General features: G+C 40.6%; 1 protein-coding gene across 6 annotated transcripts in view; it reads right to left on the bottom strand.

Moving 5' to 3' along the window:
* The window catches only part of Pparg (peroxisome proliferator activated receptor gamma), a 132355-nt gene extending 118124 nt beyond the window's left edge, over positions 1–14231 (bottom strand). The window contains exons 1-2 of one of the 6 annotated variants that reach the window (XM_052174591.1): positions 12717–12811; positions 3164–3224 (exon numbers count right to left, since the gene is read on the bottom strand). The gene's annotated coding sequence lies outside the window, so the exon portion shown is untranslated. Of the gene's footprint in view, positions 1–3163; positions 3225–9247; positions 9356–12716; positions 12835–13783 lie in introns of those variants that run through there. The other 5 variants (XM_052174594.1, XM_052174589.1, XM_052174592.1 and 2 more) reach the window with 5 other exon arrangements.
* Positions 14232–25161: the final 10930 nt, after the last annotated feature.

Below are 25161 nucleotides of genomic sequence, written 5' to 3'. Positions count from 1 at the left end.
AGGAGTAAAAAACAAATGATTTAAAGGTCAGCATCTTGACTTAGATTTACGTAACTCACTTCTGTAGAAATTTGCATTACTTGTGAAAAACATCACGTGAAAGAGGAACTTACTATAAATATTAAAATTGGGAATAAATGAACGGCTGAGAAAGCATTGGAAAATAATAGTTTCTTTAAAAAGAATTAGAGAACTACAGAGTGTGTGGGTTGCAGCTCATTGGTATAGCATGTGCTTAGCATATAGGAGGGCCTGGTTTCAGTTCCCAGCAAGACACACACACACACACACACACACACACACACAATTGTGAAATTAAGTGTAGAATACATTTAAAAATCTAATTTGCACATATATTTACATAAGCTTATTTACAAGTACTGATGAAAAAAGCTAAAAATCTTAGCTTATGCTAATGTTCCAAAGTAGCTAATTATGAGGGAAGTATGTTCTACTAACTTACTAGCACAGAACGAAAATCTTGGCACCTCAGGTCTAGATGTGAGCTTACAAGTTGCCTAGTTCATTTCTCCTCAATAGGGGAAGCCATCTTAGAGACTCCCTTGGGCTCTAATGACAAGCATTTTCTGCCCTTGTGGCAGCCTTTCCCACTGCTGGACAGCTATGAATATTGCAATTCTTTTCTTACACTGAGCTAAACTATGACTCTCTTTAATGTCTGGCTACCATTTGCTAAAGGCTATGTGACAGTTCTGTAAAGAAAGGGACTAGCTCTGTCTTGCTTACTATTGTAGCTATGTGTCCAATATATAAAGTAATACACAGAGAGGGTACCCTAAAAGCTATTGTAAGTCCCAGATTAGTATTTTCTTCAAGACAGCATTCATTTAATTTGAGGTGAAGGGCATTTTCTCTGCAGTACGCTGTGGATACTTTTACAAAAGGCCAAATCATGTGCTTGAATCCTATGACAACATCACCGCAAAGCTGTCCTCCCCTTGCTCCAGGTCAGTGTGCATTAGTATGTAAACTATGACTTTGCCCAAGAGCATAGCTCAGGTGGGGCTTTGTCTTCATTCCTACAGATGCTTCACACGTTATGTCCAGTTTTCCTAAAAGTTTCCTGGTGGCTTTCTCTGCACACAGTTTCCAAGTTAATTTTCTGACTAAATCATCTCTAACTTCTTAAGATCTAGAATCTTCTCACTGCTAAGACAAAGCCCATACTCCTCCATCTGCATTCCAGACTTTTATCATCAGTATGAAAGATCTACATTCCAACCCTATTTCTGACCACTCATTCTCTGGCGCTGTATTTGCTACCTCCAGTTGGTTCATGTGGAATCCCTTGGGGCCGTGTTGAGTCACTATTCCAGACTTGGTTTTCTTATACTGGCGATTCTTTTCGTTTTCTCTTTGACTATCTCAAGCCATGAACATTAATTTTTGAGGAAACATAGAATTATCCATTTCAGGGTACATAACACTATTAATATATGTAATACTATATATTATATATTGTACATTATATATTATACATTATATATTGTACATTATATATTATATTATATATTATATAATACTATATAATATCTAATATATAGTTTTATATTTTGTTTTCAGTCAATACATAATGATTGTATATGGTATAGGGTACAGAGTGATATCTCAATACATGTATACAATGTGCAGTGGTCAGACCACAGTCACTGGCTAGAACACTGGAAAAGCCATGTAGTCAGGGATGGCCATGTGGCTTGGCAGTCAGCGGTTTGCCTAGCATGTACATGGGCCTGGGTATGATTTTCATTACTGCATTAAAAAGAAAGAAAGGGAGCTCTAAGTCTTCCTCTATCTAGCTCCAAAACTTCATCACCAAAGGAAACCTACGTCTGACCTGCTTACGTTCTTTGTGAAGTGACTTACTCTGGCTCCTTTGATGTTTCTTTCTCTGTACATGTTTGTATTGGTTTTCATCAGGCTACCCCCTTAATTCTTGAACTTCTGAACTTTCCTCTGCAGGGCTTTTCCAAGCTATTTGGTCCCTCCTATGATTTCAGTGACACTCATTTTCAGCCTTGAATCATCATGTTGTGATGGGTTGTTGGTTAGCCATTTCAACTGTACCCTTTTTGGTCTTAGGTGGATTCAAAGCTCCTAGCTAAGGCATTCTGTCTTTCTCTGAGTCAAGACCTAGCCAAGCAATTTAATTGTTTGTGTGCAGGGGTTTAATTCCCTGCGTGCAGCAAGACATGAAAGAATACCAAAACAAAACTGAGGTTTGGATAGTCAATGAGAGTGTATCTCAAACCTCCTTGGGCTCTTTATCCTTCCTGTTGTGCTCTTTCTCAGGAAGCAAAGGGTCTGTGTGTGTCTAGCCAGTGTTTCTTTGCCCTAGTAGCTGAGCAGGTGTGAGAATGGGAGGAAAATGGCAGGTTGCCCAAAGGTGGAGAGGGTGCAGGTTTCCTGCATCTTTAGCAAACAGACTCCTACCTTCATTCCACATCTACAGATGAAGGCCTACCAGGAAGAATTGCGTGTCCAGAGACGTCACAACACATCTAAAGAGGCTCTTATTTTGTATTTGCTTTTATACACAAATCAGTTTCTCAGTTTGATACTTTGAAGTTGCTCATAAATATAGATCTTCCTTTGAAAAGATTAAGTATTAAATAACAATGATGATAGTATTTGTGGTTAATATATAAAATAGCTGAACAATTAAATCACCATCTATTAAAAGATGGGCATGGTGGCATACAGCTTTGAGCCCCTTACTCAGGAGGCAGATGCAGGCAGATCTCTGAGTTTGAAGCCAGTATAGTCTACAGAGTGAATTCCAAGCCAGAGCTAGAAACCCTGTTGGGGAAAAATTTTATTATAAACCAAGGGGTAGGTAAAAAATATGATGGTGTTTTATCTAACCTGGCAAACGTATGAAAGGGAATCTGTCTTATATGACGCATGGGTAAAAGTCTTAGCAACATTTGTGCTGTGCTTTGTTATAAACTGTTTCCAGCTGTAGTACTGCACAGAATTTGTCACAGTTGATGTTGAGAGTCTATAAAGAGGAATGTAAAAACAGGGCTCAGACCCCTAGGCCATTATGCAACCTGTCCCTCTGACCAGAACTACTGAACGAGTTAATGCAGAATGTGGAAGTCTATAATTAACATTTCTCCTTTCTCATGCCTCACTTTACCTGCTCTAGGGTATCAGGGTGAGCAGAGTAAAAATTTCTTCTGATGTTCATTCCATGTGTCCTAAAAAGGTTATACATAATATGAATTAACATTAAAAAAATCAATTCATGGATTTCCCTAAAAATTTGGGGAGTAGTAATATTAAGTATCATGTATAAATGATGCCTAAAAGTAACATACTTGTTCTTAAAGTCAAATTTAAAAGTACATATAAAATACTTAGGATGTTCTGGTCCCCTGCTGCAGGCCAGGACTAGAGAAGGTATACAGTACACAGACAGGTTTAAAAAAAAAAACAAAAAAGGTCAAGACCTATAATACACATCCCTAAACTCTAATAATACATGACAGAAACATAAAAATAAAGAGAAATGACAAATCCCCCCCCCCCCCGCCAAATCAGCAAATGTAATTTGTGATACAGAAGGCAGACTTATGAGATTATGTTTCAGAATAAGTGTATCTTCCACTTCTGTTTCCTTTAGGTAGAGATTAAGAACAGTTTGAATACTCTGAATTCAAAAGCTGGTGGTCAGGGTAAATCTTGTCTATGCATGCTGGTTTTGAAAGGTTTATATCCATATCAAAACCAAATGAGTCATCTGTACATGTTTGATAAGGTTGGAGATGGTTCTGAGAAGCACAGAGAACACATGGAATGGGTTATGTGCTGGTCATGCCAATCTATATTGTTGTACTCTATGTTCAATCCCTGTTACTTCACATTTCTGACTGAATCAGGGTCTTTAACTGCCCAGTGCTAGATGCAGGTTTGTAGGTGGTATATTGTGATCTTTAGCTCCTAAGCTCCGGCCTCACCATTCATGTGGCTGTGTTTTCAGAAAACAGGTTTTGATCTCAATGCAAAGATACATGGTTTGTAAAGTCAGTGGTCATTCAACAAGGTGCAGTTTGCAGGATACAATAAGCACACTGGCAACATTTGCCAAATCAGGAAGTTTTGTTTATGCCTAAATTAATGTTTCCTCAATATTCCACAGCACTGTGTGTGGGCAAGAATATATTCTATTTGATTTCACATAAATGCCTTTAAAATGTGTTTTCCTTGTGTACTGCCCTCACTCGTGTTCAGAATTTACTTCTAAGTGGTCAATGAAACATTTCTATCATTTTAAATGCCAAACCAAAAATGGTAAAGGCAAATTTATGAATTCAGAAATATGGAATAGTTACAATAACTTGCTTAGGGAATGCATATATATGTAAATATATGTGATTTTTGCATTGGTCACAGGGAATTAGGGAAAAATACTCCTTGCTATTTTCAAGCCACTTTCTTCAGGATTTCTACCACATTTCACACCAAGGGCTCATTGATAAGGGAAGCTTACCTTAACAGGCTTCTGTAGCACTGACTAGTTATAATTACATATTCAACGTTCTACCAGGAGCTGGAAAGCCAAATAACTCCCACACGAGGTCATTCAGTTTAAAGAGAGAAAGAAAATAAAGAGCATGATGCATACATATATTTTTAAGAAAAAATGAAAAGAGGAGAGCTTTAGGAGAAAGAAATATTGGAAACTGTTTTCAAAGCTCTATTGACAGCACAAACTAAAGATCTAAAAGATCATAGGCCATCTGCAAAATTGAACCTTATATAAGGCTGCAGACATGATGAGGCTGTTTAAAAAAGGATGGATTTTAAGATTTTTTTCTCCTTCCAAATTAAATAAATTATGAAAAAAAACTATACAGGTAAATCTAATATGTTAAATAAAGCTAAGTGTGAAACAAAGTTTGGGAATAACAGAGAAAAACTAAAAATCTAGCTAGAGGATTCTCATATGTTGCCTTGATCTTTACTGATCATTACAGAGAAACTAAAACGTTAACTATTTTCTCTGTTGCTAAATATCTATGTCACTTCCAAGCATGGTTTTCAGATAGGATCTTACTATGTGGCCCAGGCTGGCTTCAAACATGCAATCCTGCCGTAGTCTCTCAGGTGCTGGGATTACATGTGTATACCAACATTCCCAGTTCAACTATGGGTTCTTATAACAATGCTTTTATGAAGTTCTTGTATCTGGCTTTTCCTATATCCTCTGGTGCTCTGGAAAATGCCTCAGAAGTGATAGTATAGCATTACAGTGTGCAACACATTGCCCAACTGCTTTCTAAGCAGCCTGAAGTAAATTACAGTGACATCAGAGATACGTAAATACAAATTTCTTCAGCTTCTAAATCATAGTGAGTTGTCTACAGGATTTCACATGCTAGACAATCCCTCTAGCACTGAGCCACACCCCTGGCTGCAATTTCCAAATCACAGAATTTTAGAGTAAGAAACAAAACTGTTACTAAAAATCACTAGAAAGGGCTTATTGTTAACCTTTATTAAACTGGAATTGGAAAATAGCTTTATTTACTTAACATAGAGCAGTTTTCCAGGGCTAGATCTGTGGTTATAGAAAATCCAGTCTTTGAGACTCAGGGTTCCTAACTGCCACTCAAAGGCAAAAAGAACCAGTGAGACCTAGTCTGAGAGATCCAGTTAGCATTAGCCTACAGCAACAGGAGCTATGGACAACAGTTGGCCTACCTTGACAGGAACTTACAGACAACAGCACTGAGTTTTTCTAAGTAATTTAGCAAGCCAGATATGGCGAGTTTTACGGAATAGTTCCCAGACAGTCTATGAATAAAGTGCAATATGGCCAGGAACTTCACATAGGCTACAGACAAGACTATAGCCTAATAAATCCAGGCCAGCCCGATCCATTGTATAGCGTTGAGGACTATGGTGAAGCTCTCTGATCTTCCGGCCTCTGCCTCCTGCGTGCTAAGATTCCAAGTTGTTAGTTTGTGTTTAGGGTAGAATCTAGAGTGTTCTGCAGGCTAGGCAAGCCCTCCACTGACCAAGCTACAGTCCTAGCCCTCCCTACTCTTTTAGAAAAAGTTGACTGAACACCTACTAATCACTGTGCTATATGCTGGAGACAGAAAAATGAATAAAAGCCCACTGGTACCTTCCTTCAAGAAACTTCTCATCTATTACTTTCAAAGTCCTAAAAGCCAGTGACTTTGAATGTGGCTGAACCCAAAATTTAAAATATTATATTGCTTTTAAATAAAATCAGGATGTTACTAAGTCATTCCAAATGCTTCAAGGAAACATGTAGTGATCTTCCATTGCCAAATGCTTGCCTGGGTGCATTCTCCACTTTTCTGAATTATTCTGACATATGCAAATAATTTTTTGAAGTTTCAACTTCACTTATATTTATATCATTCACATGTTTGTTTTCTTTTTTGTAAACCTTATCCAGTATATAGAACAAGAAAAACGTGCATATGGGTACACTTTTCCACACACTCAAAAGCTTGTTTACATGGGTAATTATCAACTGCAAGAAAGATACAATATATAGTAGAGTGAGGCTTTAGGATTCTCAGATTTGTGTTCTTAAACTGAAAAGGTTATGTAAACACTAATGACAGGTAAGCAGTATGCTTAGTACTGGGTGGTAGGGTAGCCGCTCTTAACAAATCTCACCAATTATCTCATTCACAGAACTAATAAGGCCACCAAGTCTGGTTTCTAGCAGAGCTTCATTGAGTTGCTGTAACCATTTTAAGCCTAAAGAGAAGAAAGCAGAGTATGTGTGATGTGGATCCGCCAAAGTATTAAGCATCATTTCTTCTTAGGCAAATTTTTTTCCCACTGAAGTGATTGAACAACCCCTTTCACTATGATCTATTGGGAAGGGGCTTTAGCTGTCTACTGGACTAACTCATGAAGATGGCACGGCATTAGTGTGACATCATGGAGGAAATAAAGGACCCGAGGAAGGGTGATAGTATAGTGCTTGATTACATTATCTAACTGCCAGCTCACAGCTCTGAACTTTGATGACGTTTCCTAGGTAAAATGCTATTGCACAATATCTGTTTGTTTTCTTTTGAGTTGAAAAATAGTTTGAGGAACATCTGCTTGAGGAACATTGATTTAAATGTTTTAAATTGCGTTTATTTATTGTGTGTGTTCAGATGACAACCCTCAGGATTCCACTCTTTCCTCCCACCATGTGGGTGCTAGGGACCAAACTCAGGTTGTCCAGTTTTTACCGACTGAGGACTCTTAGGTCTTTGTCTTGATTTTTATGAGAAAAAATATGTATGCATGGCGAATAAATCATTTATCTTTTCTTATCACTGCTGGCCTGTATGGTTGTTCTCATGTATATTTTGCTGATGAGGATCTTGTATTACCTTATTCCCCTCCCCTCTTTTAACCCCTTTTATCCAATATCGAATGTGAGCAAATCTCCCTTCCCCAATCCTGTCCTTCCTCTTCCTAAGGGCAGTGGTTAAGGCATTCACCAAATAATTTCTACTCTTTCCAACTCCACATGAATGTTACCTGTGTTTTCAGACAACAAGAAATCAAAGAAGCAAACTTTTTTTTTTGTCCTGATTGTGACCTCGTCAGTTAATTCTGCCTAGAACACTGGCTCTTTAACATGGACTCCAGACCTTCGCATAACAGCACTTTTAGTGGTGGAATGACAGCCATAGGGGTGGGGTCAAGGTTAAGGAGTTCTTTCTAGTTCTTCACCCCAGCACTCAGTCTCACAGTTCTGTGTTTCCCTATTGCCCTCCCTATAAAGGAGAATGTATTGCTTAAACACACAAGATAAAAGAATAACTTGTCTCTTTTTCCTTTGCTAGAGTCTCCCCACAAGTTACTTGAGGGTCAGAAAGTAACAGCAATGAGAGACAACCTTAGAATTTCAGTGATTCCAGAAGCTTGAGATGTCACCAAGGAGCAGAGTGAATTCTTTCAACCTAATCTTAACATCCTAGCACATGGTAAGCACACAACCTGTGCTCGAGAGCAGAGAAGGCCGGGATCTGTATGTTCTGCTCCTACGCCCTCCTACTCAGGGTATTCCCCTTTTCTCCACTTCCCTCAGATTGCCCTTGTCCTTATCTGCCGCAAACTGAGAAGGCCTCCTCACTCCCAGGTCCATGCCAATCTGAACTCTTCCAAGGGGTCAGACAATTTGTTTCAATTCATTTTATCTCCACATTATAAGTCCAGATACGTCTATAGATTTTTAAAAGTAGTTAAATGTAGCAGTGAACTTATTTTCTAAAAAAGAATAAGGTAGGACTAGAGAAATGGCTCAGCAGTTAAGAATACTTGCTGCTCTTTCAGAGGACCCAGGTTCAATTCCCAGCATCCACATAGTGACTCATAGCCATCTGTAATGCCAGTTGTAATGTTAGAAACCCTTTTCCAGCCTCTATAGGAATTCAGACAAAGTGGTACACAGACAAACAGGCAGGCAAAACAACCACACATATATAACATTTATAAACAGTAATTGTTGAAGGGTGATAAAGCACTTGCCCAGCACATGCAAGGCCATGGGCCTCCAACTGCCAGTATCTCAAAGCAAAGCATACGGCATAGAATCAATAAAGAGGAGCCCGGGGTATTAATGCACAAAGCAGTACAACAGTACTACTGTACATGTGAGGGGCCAGGTTTGACTTCCAATACCTAAATAATAAAATGACTAACTGCAACAAAGCCTCAGTCTACTATCTAGTTTAAATTCTGCCTGAAAGGTTTAAATTTACTGTAACCAATACAAGTTACAAGATTGATGACATCTTTCTTTTGTGTCGGGAACAGTGCAGTGGAAAAAAAATCCATTCTATTCTATCAAAAAAGGTTTCTCAGTCAATGTCCTGGTCACGGGGGTGCTTGAAAGAAGAGCTAAGACTCTTAGGAAGCCCCACCAGTTCTTGCTAATAAGAGGGTAGAAGTTAATGAGAAGCTGGGCTCCCACTCCCAAAGGGAAATCCACAAAGACTCACCCCTGCTTATAAGCACCAGCTTGAGCCTTTCGTTGCCTCCATAGGCCCAACCTTGCAGCTCTACCTCTACTAGAGCCTGGTAATTCCAGGTCTTGAGGGTTTTTGTTTATTTGTTTGTTTTGGGGGGCAGGGACGTGCAGTTCAAGCCCCATGGTAATTTTCCCCAGCAATAACTTGTGCAGCACACAAGCCTCTTTCCATCCCACTCGGCAGGCAAGCACGCAGCTCACCAAGATTCTGCTTTGGATCAGCCCATGTTACCACATCCAGTCCCAGTCCGTTTCTTGCACGGGGAAATCTCTTACAATAATCTGTATTAGTTAATCCACGGAGGGCTTCAAATGCGTGGTCATTCATATACTTGTCCAGTTGCTGCCTGCCAATAAGTGAGTGGCCTATTAGCAGGCATAGTGACTTGTTAAGCTTTTTAGAAGGCTAATTTGGGTTATTGTTTGTTGCAACAAACAGTTTCAGTGACTAGCACAAGGAATTATTTAGTCTTTTAGGTGTTGGTAGTAAACTGTGGAGCTGAAGGAGAGCACTATGCTTGGTAAAATAAACTTCTCCTGGATAACATCGTCAACTCTCTCAAAAGTATGCCATAAAAATCTATAAAGAGCAGAGCTTTATCAAATAAATGCACAAGCTTGCCGCCCTGGAAACAGTACAAGCACAAAGGCCCCTTGTCTATGAAGGACTCACAAAGACAGAGAAAAGAAAAATGTTATGCTTGTTTTTGTCCCAGATCATCAGCGAGTAAAGAAAATAATTTGAAGCTGAAAACAATATTTCTATAAATTTTTCCTGAGTTGGCTATAAAACGACTGGCATTTTTATCTTTCTGAACAGTTATCTCAGAGGCAGTAAGAGAGAAAACTAGTCAGACTTGTGAGCGAGCCAGTGCTGACCTAGATTGCTGTATAGGTTGTCTTTAGGATATCAGCTCAGTTAAATTCAGGGCCCAGTCCTTATCATTTACAATATCCAGGCTTGCTGATAGGAAAGGGAAAATCATTTGGAATGTAAACAAAGAATATAGAAAAGAGAAAAGAAAAAAGTCTTAAAACCATACACAAAACAAACAAGTTGAAACAAAGACTAATAATTTTAAGCTTTTCTAACTTTCCATACTTAGCAAGAACATGATAATTGAAATAGTTAGGCAGCATAAGCACCCATGTTCTAAACAGATTATTTGATTAAAATATTTATATGTATGTATAATTGGAGAGAATGAACCTAGATCTTAAGATAATGATTTAAGGATATACCATACCGTGGTAGATTTTATCTTAACATGAATCATACATTTCACCGAAGTATGGCCTATTGTGTTTGAGATCTCCTTATAAATGCAGGTGTGTTGGATAATTTATTAAATAATAGTTTAAAATATATAACATATAACTCTCCAAAATCTACCTCTGTATTGTGAGAAAACTACAAGTAGCGGACAAAAACAACCTCAGGAAAAAAAACTTAAAAATAAGTTAAAAAAAAAAACCTCATATGCTATGAAATTAACTAACATATGGTATTTGAGGCTTCCCTGGTATCGAGACATATATTTAACTGATCTTGCTATTTATTTATTTATTTATTTATTTATTTATTTTGGTCAACTTAATTCCATTTCTAATGACCTTGTAAACAATTGTGCCGCTGCCCTTTTGCTGTGTTTAGGCATTAAGAAAGTGAAGTTAAGTAATGGATAACAGGGAAATTTGCCACAAAAATAAGAAAAACAAGAAAGAAATTCACTTTGACAATTTGTGGGCTGCACATATGTTTAAAATTACATACTATTGACTTAAATCAAATTGTCTTGACTAGTGTAGTATTTTTTTAATCTTCTACCAATATTTACTTAGTGGAATCCTATGAAAGCAAAAAAAAAGTTCTTCCAATATTTTTGCCTCACTTGGTAACACAGAGACTATCTCCAAGTCCACATGACAATAAATTCAGCAGAAAGACACAAAATAGAACGGCCACATGTCCTGCCATATGCACCGGGCACCTATAGCCCCTGTGAAAGCTGTAAAAATATTCAAACTTTTGGAAAAAATTATATTAACAAAATTTTTATGAAGGTTTCCTCCTATTAGCAACCACTTCATAATCTCAAAAGTAACCTAAATACATTGTTAATACATGTTCACAGTGCCTTTACATAGCTTCCCCACACAGGAGGATCTTGACGAGACTGATGGCCTACTCTTTTCAGAGACTCAAAAGTGAAAAAACCCCATTTATTTAAATAAGTAAAACTTACTAACTGAAAACAGTCACTTATATACTCAATAATCCATTTCTACATCAAAAATTTAAAGTCATGCTTCTTTTCATATGTGAATTTTAAATGCCATAGGGATTTTGAAACTAAAGATATGACTTTTTTTTTAGTGTAATTTGCCTTTTTTTTGTGTGTTAAAGTGATTTTGAAATATGTTGTGACATGAATGTTAAGAAAAGCAGTTCCTTTAAAGGAAATATACTTAATTATTAAAAAGAGTTATCACAAAAAATGTCAAAGTCTTAAATATTGATGTGTATGATGCTTCTGGGTCTTTTAGTTCTAATGTGTTTTAAGAACTTATATTCTTTTAAATATAAAAGAATGAGGAAATAGCATTTAAAAACTCTTCGGCCTAGAGGCGTCCAGAACTTTAGACTTCACCAGCGCCATTGTTCTTCAGTAGTTTGAAGAGTTTGAAGCTTTTATATATGAAAAAGAAATTTTTCCTTAAAAATAAAACTGTCGACAATTTTTTTCCTTCTAGTGAGCCGCAAAAGATGGAGATGACCACCAGTGGCTTTTAGATCTTCTCACTGAAGATACAGTTCTCAGCAAATCAAATATGAAGTAGTACTTAAGTGAACCAATTTACACAAAACACACAGTAAAATAAAAATGGATGGCTTTTGAATATGTGCCACTCCAACTAATGTATGACACTGATTTCAAATGTTCGTATATTAAAATTAATATTTCGGACATTTACTTTAGAGCAAATGTGGTTAAAGATAAGACAACGGAGAACTTATTTTAAAGTTGAAACTGAATCTTCTGAAATATCGCTCCAAATACTCTTAGCATCTATGAGCGCTCTGTCAAACTTTCAAGAGAAGTATCTCTTTGAGAAGTCACAGTGTATGTCAGCTCCTACCCTAGCCAGGTTTTAAATCATATAGCACCTGGAGTTAGTTACATTTTTAGTCAGCAATTGATCACTTAGCTATGGACAGGAAGACTCCCGCAGAGCACCTGATATCTTTGCAAGACCTGCCTAAGTCCAAGACTGGGTTATTCATTTAATAACTCCGGTTAACAATTTGCTTTGTGCATGATAATAAAGAGTTGACATTACAATAATGAACTTCCAAATCAAGAGGCTTTCCAACGGTTATTCTGCAACTTGGTTCATCTGGTTTTGTTTTCAAATGATCATTTAATTTTACTTTTTTGTCCTCCATCCTGCTAAAAGAAGAACAACTTTAGCCTCTTCCTGACAGAAAGTTTAACTTTTTTTCCCCTCCTGAAATGACACGACCTTCCTACTGTTAGCATCAGAAGCGAAGCAGATTCTTACAGGACAAGAACACAGCCAAACCATCCTGATGTGTAAGAACTTGGGACAGTTTGGCCACTTCACAACACCCTCCAACAGAAACGTGATAAAGATGGGGGACACTCACCTACTCAATGGGAGTTAAGAAGAATTTAGCGCTGCAGCCTTCTGATCCCCAGCAGAGGTCCAGGCCCCTTCTTGACCTCCTCAAGTCCCTTATATAAAAGGAGCCTAGGCTACTCCCAGTTTCTGCCTCCTCACCTTAGGCTCCTCCCCAATCCCCAGCCATAAAGCCCTGGGAGTCACACACCCACCTTCCACCCCCACCACAAGGGCTGCCCACTCACTCCAGTTAGCCTGGCCCTGCGCTCGCCCCCTCCTTAGACTGAAGAGGGGCACTGGCGGGGCGGGGCCTTGGCGACAGTGACTCTGCTTTCCTCACACCTGGCGAGCCGAGCCCGGGGCGGGGGCCGCGGGCCAAATCGCCTCAGCGATCACCAGCGCATCACCCCCCCCCCCCATGACCCCCAGAGCCTCGGGACGCCCGGGAGCTGCTGGCGAGCCCCTCTCGGAACACTGTCACCGGGATCCGCACAGTGCGGTCCCCCGCGGGAGTTCTGGACCGCGGAGACCTGGCTTTCCTGTCCCGGTCTGGCAGCCCAGGCTGGCTACGCTGCTCCGTGCTCACTCACTCACGCCCGTCGCGCACCCTCTCCGGGAACCTGAGGTGGCTCCACGGTGGCTCTCCGCAGGGTCGGTGCCCCTCACGAGGACAGTCACTCTGTCAGTCACGCTCGGAGCTCTTGGCGGGTGACCGGCCCTCAGCTGAGACCCCTCACTCTGTCCCGAGTCCGCGACCCCGCCCCGCTATCACTCGCTCGTTTCCCAGCGTGACTTTTCCTCAGCCCGCGTCCCCCTCAGACCCAGACTCTGTCACCTCGTCTGTCACTTTTGGTCCTGCCAAGAGTATGACTTTTCCTCAGCCGTGGTCGCTTCAGTCAAGATTCCGTCACTTTGTCACCCTCCGTCCTGTCAGAGTGTGGCTTTCCAGCCCGTGTCCCCTCTAGTTGAGATGGGGTGAGGCTGTCAGTTACATAGTCCTGTCAGAATGTGGCTTCTCATCCCGCGTCCCCTCAACCGAGACCCAGTCACCTAGCCAGTCAGATCCAGTCCCACAGGCCGAGGCCCCCTCACCTTGTCTGTCACACGGTCCTGTCAGAATGTGACTTCTCGGGCCAGCGTCCCCTCAGCGGAGACCTCGTCAGGCTGTCAGTCTCACCAGGTCTTCTCAGAGTATGACTTCTCCTCAGCCCGTCCCCTCAGCCCGGTCACCTTGTCGTCACACTCGGTCCCCTCAGGCAGCGCACGACCTGGTACCCCAGCGCAGCGCCCCGGGTCTCCTCTTCCGCGTCCCTGCGGCGGCCGCGTGGCCCGGGGCGACTCTGACCTGAGGCGGTGGCTCGGCGGGCGCTGTGCGTCCGTGTGGCCGATCAGACCCGAGCGCCCCAGGCGGCTGCGGCTCCGAGTGCGACGGGGCCCCGCCTGGCCGGGACGAGCCGAGCTGAGCCACCCGGCCAGACCGGGGGCGGTGCCCAGGGAGAGGCCGGAGGCCCCGCGCCCGAACCCGGAGGCCGGCGGCGCCCACGAGGCCCGCGTGGCTCTCCCGCGCCCGCCCGGTGCCGCGCGCTGCTTACCTGGCCGCCTTGCTCCTCACAGCCGCTGGGAGGCGACCCAGGAAGGTCCCGCGTCCCTCACACCGATGCCCATGGATGGCCTGGCCGGTGCCCTGAAGGTCGCGTGGAAGTTTTTTTTTTTCTAGATGTGCTTTTCAGTAACATTTTTTTAAAAAAAAATATAAATGAATTAAGTGTATTTAGGATCTCTCTTTTTTATTTTTATTTTTAATCTCAGAGCGCTAGGAAGGTGAACGCCTTCATAAACTGACTTTAGTGTTAATCATTTAATTTCCTTTTTAAAGACAATTGTGCGTGTGTGCACATGAGCGGAGAGGTGTGTGTCCCCCTGGAGTTGGAGTTAGAGGTGGTTGGTGCTGGGAACCGAACGAAGGTCCTCCGGACAGACACTAAGGGTTCCACACCTCGGGGCCATCTCTCCTGCCCTCAGACTATTAGTTAACCTTGTTTGCTGAATTTTTAAAATTCTTTAGCACCATTTCTTACATGAGGGACTTTACACACAGGGTGGAGAGAACTTGGGTATCTCTTGTTTTTTAATTAGAATATCCGAGCTTCTTGTCCCAGCAGCCTGAAGTGCACACGATAGACAGACAGTTCCGTTTCTTACCCTCTTTTGGCTCTCTCGGTCATGATCTGTCCTAAAGATGCACATTCAGAAAGTTTGCGATGTCCAGAGGACTTTCTTTTACCCTTTTCCAATCGTGTTGATGCAGATCTTGCTCTATGTCTGGCTCTCCTTTGGGAGGCACTGACTTCTGGAAGTTTATAACTGTGCTTCTTGCTCCTCCACTCTTAGCATTTTATTTGTTGGGAGGTAGGGAATTCTTTATTCTTCTGGTAACAGACGTTTGTGAGTATGACATTATAAAGGAAGTTCAGAGCTTGAATCAACAGATTCATGTCCTATCAACTTTAAGTCCTCAAATAATAAGACACAGGTCAGGTTCTCTATATAGGAACTCTAAAGGCCATGTTACTAACCATGCAAAGACCCCATTTCTATGCCTGTTATTAAGTGACCATGTTGACTTGGGTCAGCATTCCATACTTAGCAGAGAGTATGCATGTATGTAGTAAGTATGTAGCCAACTTCTTGTTCACCCAGGAGTTCCAATCTACTTTTGTTTGTTTTTTGTTTTATGCTTTTGATTAAACTTTTTGAGAAGGTTTTGCTATGTTGCCCTAGCTGGCCTTGAACTCACTGTTATTCTCCTGAGGCTTGTCCACCCCTTGTGTCAGTTTAATATCTTTATTGAAATATAATTCACATAATCTAAAATTCAAATACCATACCTTCAAAATCCCTACATTGAGTTTTGGCCTCTTTACAAAACTGTGTCATCATCATCATATAACCTAACTTTAGAACATTTCTATCATCCTATAGAGAAACTTCCTCCTCATAAACAATCATTCTCATTGGCCTTTGGTTCACTGTCCATGTAACTTTCTGTCTGGATAGACTTTTCTGTCCTAGACATTTCCTATAAATAGAATCATTCAATATGATGTCTTGTGTGATTGGTTTCTTTCGCTTAGCATGATGTTGTCAAAGCCCACCTGGGTTGTAGCTGGTATTATTTCCTTCTTTTGTCTGTTTGTTTGTGACAGTGTCTCTTTATACAGCCCAGGCTAGCCTTGAATTTATAATCCTACTGCCTTCAGTGGGTTAGAATTAGAGGCAGGCCTGACAGTATTTTATTTCTTGTGTTACAAAATAATAATTCTATTGTATGACATAGTAAATTTTTGTTCATCCAACTATTTAGGCTGGATTTTTTATGTTCACATGATTGTGTGTGCACACGTGTATGTGCATGTACATGTAGAGATCAGAGATTGATACCAGATGTCTTTCTCAATTGTTCTTAATCTCATATTTTATTGTTTGTGTACATATGTGTACCACATGTGTGGTGTATATATGTGCACCACACATGTGGTTGAGTCTGCAGATGTCAGAAGAGAGCATCTGATTCTCTGGCACTGGTGTTATGGGCAATATGAGTTGCTATATGAGTGCTAGGAACTGGGCTGGGTCCTCTGCAAAAGCACTAAGTATTCTTAGGTGTTCTTAATGGTTGAGCCATCTCTTGGATCCTTCATCTTATTTTTATGACAGGGTCTCTCACTGTACCTGAAATTCCTTGGCAGTAAGCTTCTGGGAATCCTCCTGTCTCTATCCTCCGAATACTGAATTACAAGCTTGTGCATCCATTCCCCAAGCTTTTGATGTAGGTCTTGGGGATCAAACTTTCAAAGCAAACACTTTACCAAGCGAGCCATAGCCCCAGCCCTGCTCCTAGACTTGGGGCATTATGAATCATGAATAGTGATGGGCAATATTATTTGTGTGTGTGTTTTCATTTCATTTAATATATGTGGTAACAATATGTCTTCAAGAAATGTAGACATTGCCTGTAGAAATGAGAAATAGTATTTTATTTTTCTACTAGCAATGCACGAGAGGTCTAATTTCTCCACATACTTGTCACCACTTTAAAAGAAATTAGCTGATCTAATAGGTGTGAATGGCATCTTACTGTTTTGATTTGCATATCTCTAATGACTAATTACATTGAACATCTTTTCATATAGCCGCTGGCTATTTATGAACCTCCTTGAAGAAAAAAACTATTCATATTTTTTTGCCCATTTTAAAATTACTTTTTAAAAATTTTATATGGAACATTTATTTATATATTATGTATACAAGTCTCTTTTGAGATATATAATTTCCAAATATTTTCTCTCAGCTATAAGGTGTCTTTTTCTTTAAATCCATTTTTTGTTGATATATATGAATGATAAGCCCTTGCTATGTAGCCCAGGCTAGCCTCCAATTGGAGATCCTCCTATCTCAGGTTCCTGAGTCCTGGTGATTACTGGTGTGAGTCACCATGCCCAGCATGTCTGTCCTTTTACGTTCTTAATGAAAAGCATAAGTTTTTTTTATTTTTAATCTTTGATCTATTTTAGTTTTAATTTTGTCTTATTTTGTGTCATATTAAAGATAAGTTCAAAACTATAAAATGCATTATTTGGTTTAATTCTGAGAATTTATTTTCGTTTGGCCCTTAAATATATCTCTGTAATCCATTCTGAGATAAATTTTGTATGTGATTTAAAGTAAGGAAGGGACAATCAGCTTTTAGTGGCAGAAATAACCATAATTTATCAACAGCTGTGAAGGAGAAATTCGCCACAGAGAACTCATAAAAGGTGCAAAAGTTTAGAGTTGATCTGGATTGTTTCTAAACAATTTGTCTCCTGGATCAAAACTTCTGTTATTTTCAAAGTGTCTGTGGCTAGTACGACTTACAAAGACAGTAAGTAAATACTAGTGAAGAAACAGTCTAAACTTTCAAACATCCGGTCTCACCATTAGTGGGTTATGAAATCAATTTAGTGGCTTAAAGCCCATACTTTTCAAATCAAATAAAAAGAACATAATAGAAAACACAAACTCTCAGAATGTGGATCTAATACGAGAGAAAGTGTGGCTTTTTTGAGTCTTTGCATGTATGTGTACGTTGTGTGGACCAGGAGTTGGTGCCACATGGATTTCTTAACCGTAGATGACATTTTTAAAAGGTGGGAAAACACTGTATAAACTGTACTTGCAGAATTTGTTCATTCCACAATCATTTATTGAGCACTTATTTCGTGCCAGGCCCTCTGCTAAGTGTCGGGGATGATATGGCAGGCTGCGCGTGCACGGTCTCCACCCTGCAGCAGTGTACACACACTGGGAAACGCTCCATATGGAGTTTCTAGAGACAAGAGCTAGTGCCTGATTCAGTTTCCCAACCACAAGAATTCCAACCAAATATTGGTGCTGACTCCCCACAGCATTAAAAAAATGCTCATGTTTTTTATTGTTTGTTTTTTCCCCATTGAAGTTTACAACATATTGACTTTTGTCTAAAGAATGGCACTTTGTCCACGGGTTCACAGTTGCACACTGTGCTTATTATATTGGGAAGGGTCCTTGTTGAGTAGTGAAAGTTGATGATTAGTGACTTGATCTCCATTTACTTTGATTATATTTAAATGGGATAGTCTCTAAGAATTTAAAAATAATGTTACATTACTTTTTATGGGGGGATTTTAAAAATAACAAATTATTTTTCTCTCTTTTCCAGAGGTCCTGTGAAATGGCACTGGCGTTAGAGAGAATATTTCATCATGTGGAAGGTGAACACAGGCATCCTTCCAGAGAGGACTGCCCTGCTCTGTACAACTGACTTCTGTCTCTATCTCAGACAACCCTGACCAATCTCCACCACTATAAATTCCAGAGAGACTTAGATCTTCACTCAAAATTAAACATCAAAACCAGTTCAACACGATGAACAAGTTATACATATACATACATATATACACATATATGTGCACACGCTTCCACAAACATGTCTACCTTTTGAATAATTCTCAATATGTTCCCACATGTGAGCCTTGGTTGTGTTTTTTGCTTTTTTAAATTCATCTATGAATTTTACCTGCAGTTCCCAATTTGACATTGACAGCCAGCCTCCCATCTCAAAAACAAACCAAACAAAAAATATCTGTACTCCCAGCACTCAGAGGGCTAAGGCAGGAAGACCGAGTTTTGAGTCAGGCAGGGCTACACAGTGAGACCTGAGTTTATAAGAGCACACAGGATGCCCCTGCCCCCAGTCCTTGTATATATTCTTGAATTTAACAAGAATTTTGTTTTTAGTACTTGGCTTTCATTTTTGTTCACTGTGACCCTGATTCATCTTCTTGAAGCATAGTCTCCTCACATATACAATGGAATTAGAATATAGTCTTTTAATTCCATTGGTGAGATAATATGAGAAAACACCACAAAAAGCTCCCAGTAGGATTGAAAAACTTACTCATCAAGCAGGCGACAGCATTGCGAGTCTTTTTCTGATAGTTACTCATGAATGTCAGTGCACTGAGGAACAGCTTTTCCATGTCGTTTCTCTTCCAGGTTTCCAGCTACCTACTTAAGTTTCCATTTTACCTCTGTGTCTCTTTCTTTCTGACATTTAACAAGCAAAACAAATCCAGCCTAATAAATAAATCTTTAAAAAGCTAGACATTTATTTATGGAAGTGTTTTTCGTGTGTGTGTGTGTGTGTGTGTGTGTGTGTGTGTGTATGTGTGTGTGTGTGAATTTAAATCCTGGGCTATACTATAAAACTAAGTATATGCATATGTATATTTTTCTAATGTATATATTTCTAAAAGATATATAATAGATAATAAATTATAATTATTTAGTATAATATGATATAACATGCTATAATTATATATTATCTATTATATATAAAAATAAAAAATACTAATCTGCTGGAGAGATGGTTCAGTAGTTAAGAATGCTTAAGTTCTTGCAGAGGACCAGGATTCAAGCACCCACATCAGGCAGCTTCCAAGTTAGTGTCGCTGCAGTGCCAGCTTCAACACCCTCTTCTGGCCTCCTTGGGTACTGCATACACATAGTGCACATACAACTTTCTGTGTCTCGGTCTCTCTGTCTCACATACACACACACATACATTCACACGCACTTCAGGGTTTACTATTTTTTCTAGGAAGATAGCTCAGGGCTAATGTCTGTCACTGTTGTGTTACAAACTGCGCTCATTGCTTTGATGTTTGCTGGATGTGTGCTGTGCCTTCTAGAAGAGGTAGAGATGTAAACAAGTCTCTGTGTGGACTGCAGTCCTCTGGTCTGGTGCATGTTATTTTGGTATAGGTTTTCTGGAAGTGTCTTTCTTTCTTACTGAGATGCGGGCATCTAGAGAGCAGAGATCAAGCTTTATTTATCTTTTTATACCCACTGGTAAGTTGCCCAAGCCCTGGTGGATGCCCCCACACCTGTGCACATAGGGGCAGCATCAATTATATTTAGGGGCTTATTAGCGGCAATTAAAAAAGGAGAGGGACAGGCATGGTAGCTCTTCTAATCTCAGAATTAGGAGGCAGAGGCAGGAGGATCTCTGAGTTCAAGACCAGGCTGGTCTACATAGTGAGTTTAAGGGCAGCCAGGGCAACATAGAGAGACTCTATTTCAAACAACAAGAACAAGAATAAAGAAAGAAATGAAGTTGGAAGGAAGACAGGGTAAGGGCAGAAGGAGGAATTATAAGGAGGTCTTGGCAGGTAGATATGATAAAAATGGTCAAAATATAGTGTATAAATGTATGACATTTTCAAAGAATTAAAAATGGCTCCTGCTTATCCTTCATATTTATTATTGGCACTGATGTATGAGAATTCTCAGACTCAGCTATTGATCTGGACCTTACTTAGATTCCTTTTTCTTAGGAACATCTGGACCCAACTTCCCACTCTGCCCTTGAGGAACTACTGACCTCCATTTTGCATTGTACAGACCTGGGCTTTCTTAGGGTGTGGCCATAGCTTCCTTCTACTTTGCTTTTAACTAATAGAAGCCCCCCCCCCTTTCCAGGAGAGGTCCCCTCTCCACGCCAACCCTTACCTCCCGCCCCCACTCCTGCACTTGGGTGCCTGCCTCTTATACTGGAAGCTGAGACCTGTGAGGTGAGTGGCTTCCATGGTTCTTGCTGCTGCAGTGGCCATTTTGGGGGTACCAGTGCTGGCATCCGCAGCCAAGCAGCATTTTTCATACACTGAGGATGTGAAGCTTGGAATTTGTTTTTGGGGTGTGATGACTTGGAGAGCTCTGTTTTGCATTTTTGCTGGGTTTTTTTGATGTTCAGGGGACTAGTAGGTTTCGTCACGCATCACATTTATATATTTAGACAAATTTGTAGAGTAGTGTGAAGTGGGGGAGGGGAGGGATGTGGAGTGATTTACTGAGGGTGGATGATACTTTATTGACAAAACATTTTGGCAGTGCCTTTTCTTGCATGGATATATTTTTCTCTTCCCAAATTATTTCTTTTGATATTAATCTCTTATAAAAATCCACTTATTCTCTTAATAATATTGCTTTCCCAGCCTCCCCAGTGCACATAAATTTACTCATGTGTCTCTTTAAAAAATCTATTTGTTGGGCCGTGGTGGCACACGCCTTTAAGCCCAGCACAGGCAGAGGCAGGTGGATCTCTGAGTTCAAGGCCAGCCTGGTCTACAGAGTGAGTTCCAGGACAGCCAGGACTACACAGAAACCCTGTCTCGAAACTCCCCCCCAAAATCTATTTGTGTATATTTACATGTATGTATGCATGAGTTTTTATATGCGCCTTGTGCGTGCAAGTGCCTTTGAATGCCAGCGGTTATACAAGCCTCTTCACAGAAGTCAAACAGCTTGTATATGTATATATTCACAGAAGCAGCGCTAGCCATAATCATGGCAGAGTGGGAACACTGATGTCTGTCGGCAGGCAAGCAGACGGCATGGCTAACTTAGGATCATTCAGCCAGAGAAGGGGGGAAGAAATGGTGGTAAAGTGCTAAGCTTGTATCCTCAGGGCCCCAGGTACCATCCCTACACCCTCGGCACCAGCCCTTAGCCAGAAGCACTAACAGATGCTTCCATATGGATGATCCTCCAAGCACACGGAGTGTAAGAAGCCAGACACAAAGGCCCCCGAGAGCAGAAGATTCCTTTTACAAGGCAGTGACCATGGCAGGAGAATTCATGGACATACAAGTAGATGAGTGGCTCCTAGGGACAGCGGGAAGGACACTAAAGGACAGATAACAGACACAGAGTGTCTTTGAGGGTGATGGAATATTCTAGAGCAGTGGTTGAACCCCTTTGGGGGTTGAATCTTTTACAGGGGTTGTCTTAGACAATCAGAAAACAAGGATATTTACATTATGATTTATAACAGTAGTAAAATTAAAGCTATGAAGTAGCAATAAAAATAATTTTATGGTTGGGGGGGGTCACCACAACATAAGGAAGGGTTGCAGCATTAGGAAGGCTGGGAACCACTACTCTACAATGAGACAGTGACGATTTACATGAAAACCTTCTTAAATCATGCATCTAACCTGGGCATGGTGCATCACAGCCCTAGGGAGTCTAGACAGTAGGGCTGTGAAATCAAGGTTAGCCTGGGCTATATAGTAAGATAAAATACATATATTAGCTAGTTAATGAAAAGTATGATTTATTGTATATGAATTGTATCTCAATAAAAATCTATTTTACAAGAAAGCTGAGAAACAGTCTCTGTTCCCTCCCCCTCCCAGGTGGAAGCTTGCTTGTCTTTTCTTTAGCCTTCTCCATTTCCCTGCCACGTTCCACCATCCTGTGTTAGGTGGGTTGTGACTCTGCAGGAGAGTAACCAACTAAGCACGAAAAGGGGCTGAAATCCTAGGCCCTGTTCATCCTCCTGAAACAAGGGCCTGCCTCTCTTTAGTTCACAGAAAAGTGTCCAGCACTGGCCTTGATTTTTTCGAGAGCGTTTGGGACAGGGAGTGTAGCTAAGCACATGGCTTTGCTCAAGTCTTCCATCTTGAATCTGAAATCAGGTACTTCATATTACTATGATATCATCATGATTTACACTCATAAATCATTAAATCATTCTCCTGAATAGAATATCTCTGAACCTTTTATTTTTAGCAAATTCTTTGTTTTGTTGTTGTTGTTTTTTTTTGGTTTTTTTTTGTTTTTGTTTTTGTTTTTTGAGACCAGATGTTTCTATATAGAATAGGCTGGTCTTAAGCTATTGGAGATCTGCTTACCATCGCTTTCCCCAGTACTGAGGTCAAAGGCCCAGCCGTCTGAGTAATCCAAAGAACAGGCTTCTGGCGTGTGTGTTCAGCTCCTTTATATAGCATTCTCTTTTGCTCAAAAGGCATTCAGAGACTCGTTCAGTTTCGCACTGTGGTCCAGGGTTGGAACTTACATGTGCTGAGACCCAGAGGGTTTCTAATATCACGGTTCTGTGACACTTTTCGGACAGCGTTTGTTTCTCTGTCAATTTCAAAAGCGCTCAAATAATTGCATTTTCTACACTAAATTTAATCAGTGACTCAGCACACATTTTTTGAATTACTATTATGTTCAAAATCTCACACTCTTCCAAACAGGAAGAGCCTCAAATCCTAGAACTTTGTATATCAATTGCTTGTGGGTCTAGAGCTTGGTAATGTTTGTAGACGAATCAATGCATAGAGACCAATGTTGTTTATTTGTAGTGCCTGACGATTAGATACTAGAAAATATACACTGAACTTAATAAGTCCTTAACTCATCTCACATTGGAGAATAGAAACCTATATATGCAACAAACAAATAAACATAATATTCTAATGTTATGTTCTAGTTTAAATTTTTCTGAGATTACAGGCCTTCCCCACAGTGCCCGGGCCACGCCCTCTTTTCTTTCTTTCTATCTCTTTCTCAAGCTCACCCTCCTACATTAGACTCTTTCTTTGCAAGTAGCTTCTGTCTTTCATGCTAAGAAAGTACAGGGCAGCAGAACATACTTTGTAGGGTTAGGAAGCCATAATTTTAAACTGGAAGTATTCTTAAGATTTATTTTTACCCTTTAGAAACAAGGTGTACGTGTGTGCACTGTACAGACGTCAGCAGAGGCCAGAGGTGTCAGACACCCCTGGAGCTAGAATTGCAGGCAGTTGTGAGGCATCAAATCTGGGTAGTGGGAATTGAACTCAGGTCCTCTAACAACTGCAAGGTAGACTCTGACCTCTGTCAGCCTTCCTGAATGGGAAGGCATCAATAGTCAAAATCTCCTCATTTATTGTCCAGATGCTATTCCTCCTTCCATGATTCAGCACTTCTTATATACGAGGAAGTTTGGGGTCATCTCTGTGATGGAAAACCCAAAAACATCCCAGAGCTCAAGGTGCAGGCTGGATATCCAAAGCTGTGTTTTGCTTTGTGAACTGCAGAGTCTGAACTCCAGTCCAGGCAGAGAATTGCTTTCCCAACAAACTGAGAGCTGTCGCTTAAGATGCTATCTCACACAAAGAATCTTTTTCTTCTCACGAAATTCTGTGTAGTCCCAATAGCTCTCGGTAAGAAAGGCAAGCTGTGGAAGCCGTAAACATATTCAGTGTGTGGAGGAAACAGTTGGTATTCGGTAAACAGCAAGTAATTTATTGACTTGGCTAGATTCCCTTGGACTCTAGTATATAGTTAACTCTTAATTACCTCAGAGCAAATTGACTATTTGGTAAATTCTTTGGAGTGTTATTGAACCATCTCACCATCATCTGGCTAAATTCTAGGCTCATAGGAGTATGAGTAAGACAGGCACATGGTTCCTTGAGCTGAATGGTGGGCTGGGCCAGGGCTGGCTGTCCAACCCTGCAGTGTGTCCTTCTTCCCTGTGTTCTGTTAGCATGAAAGACAGAAGCTACTCTCAAAGCGTCCAATATAGGAAGCAGGTGAGCTTGAGAAAGAAGAGATAGAAAGAAAGAAAAAAGGGCGTGGCCTAGGCACTGTGGGGGAAGGCCTGTAATGTCAGTGTGAGGCCAGTGAAGGAGGTATTCAAGGTGAGTGGTAGCCTGGGTGATTTGAGGGAACCTGTCTCTAGGGGAAGTGGGGGAGAGAGAGGAGGGAGAGGAGGGAGAGGAGAAGGCAGATGTGGGAAGGAAGAGGGGGAGGAAACAGTGATGGGAGAGAAGTGAAGGAGGGCCCAAGAAGGAGGGTCAGAGAGAGGAAGAAAGCATTGTCACATGACAGTGAGGTCAACTGGTAGCTTTGGAGAGAGGCAAGATAGTTCAGGGCAGTTTACTGAACACCTACTGTAGACACTGTCAAATGAGTCATTTGACTATCAGTTTTTAACTTTAGTCTTTATTAGTATTAAAACCATTACCCTAAAACTACAGATGAGGAAAGGGAGACACAGAAAGACCTTGACGACAGTTATAGCTTGGGCTGGTTTCCAATTCTTAGCAATTTCCCTG

The sequence above is a fragment of the Apodemus sylvaticus genome, chromosome 2 (assembly GCF_947179515.1).
Source record: "Apodemus sylvaticus chromosome 2, mApoSyl1.1, whole genome shotgun sequence".
NCBI lineage: Eukaryota > Metazoa > Chordata > Mammalia > Rodentia > Muridae > Apodemus > Apodemus sylvaticus.
This window is presented reverse-complemented; position numbering and strand designations above follow the sequence as displayed.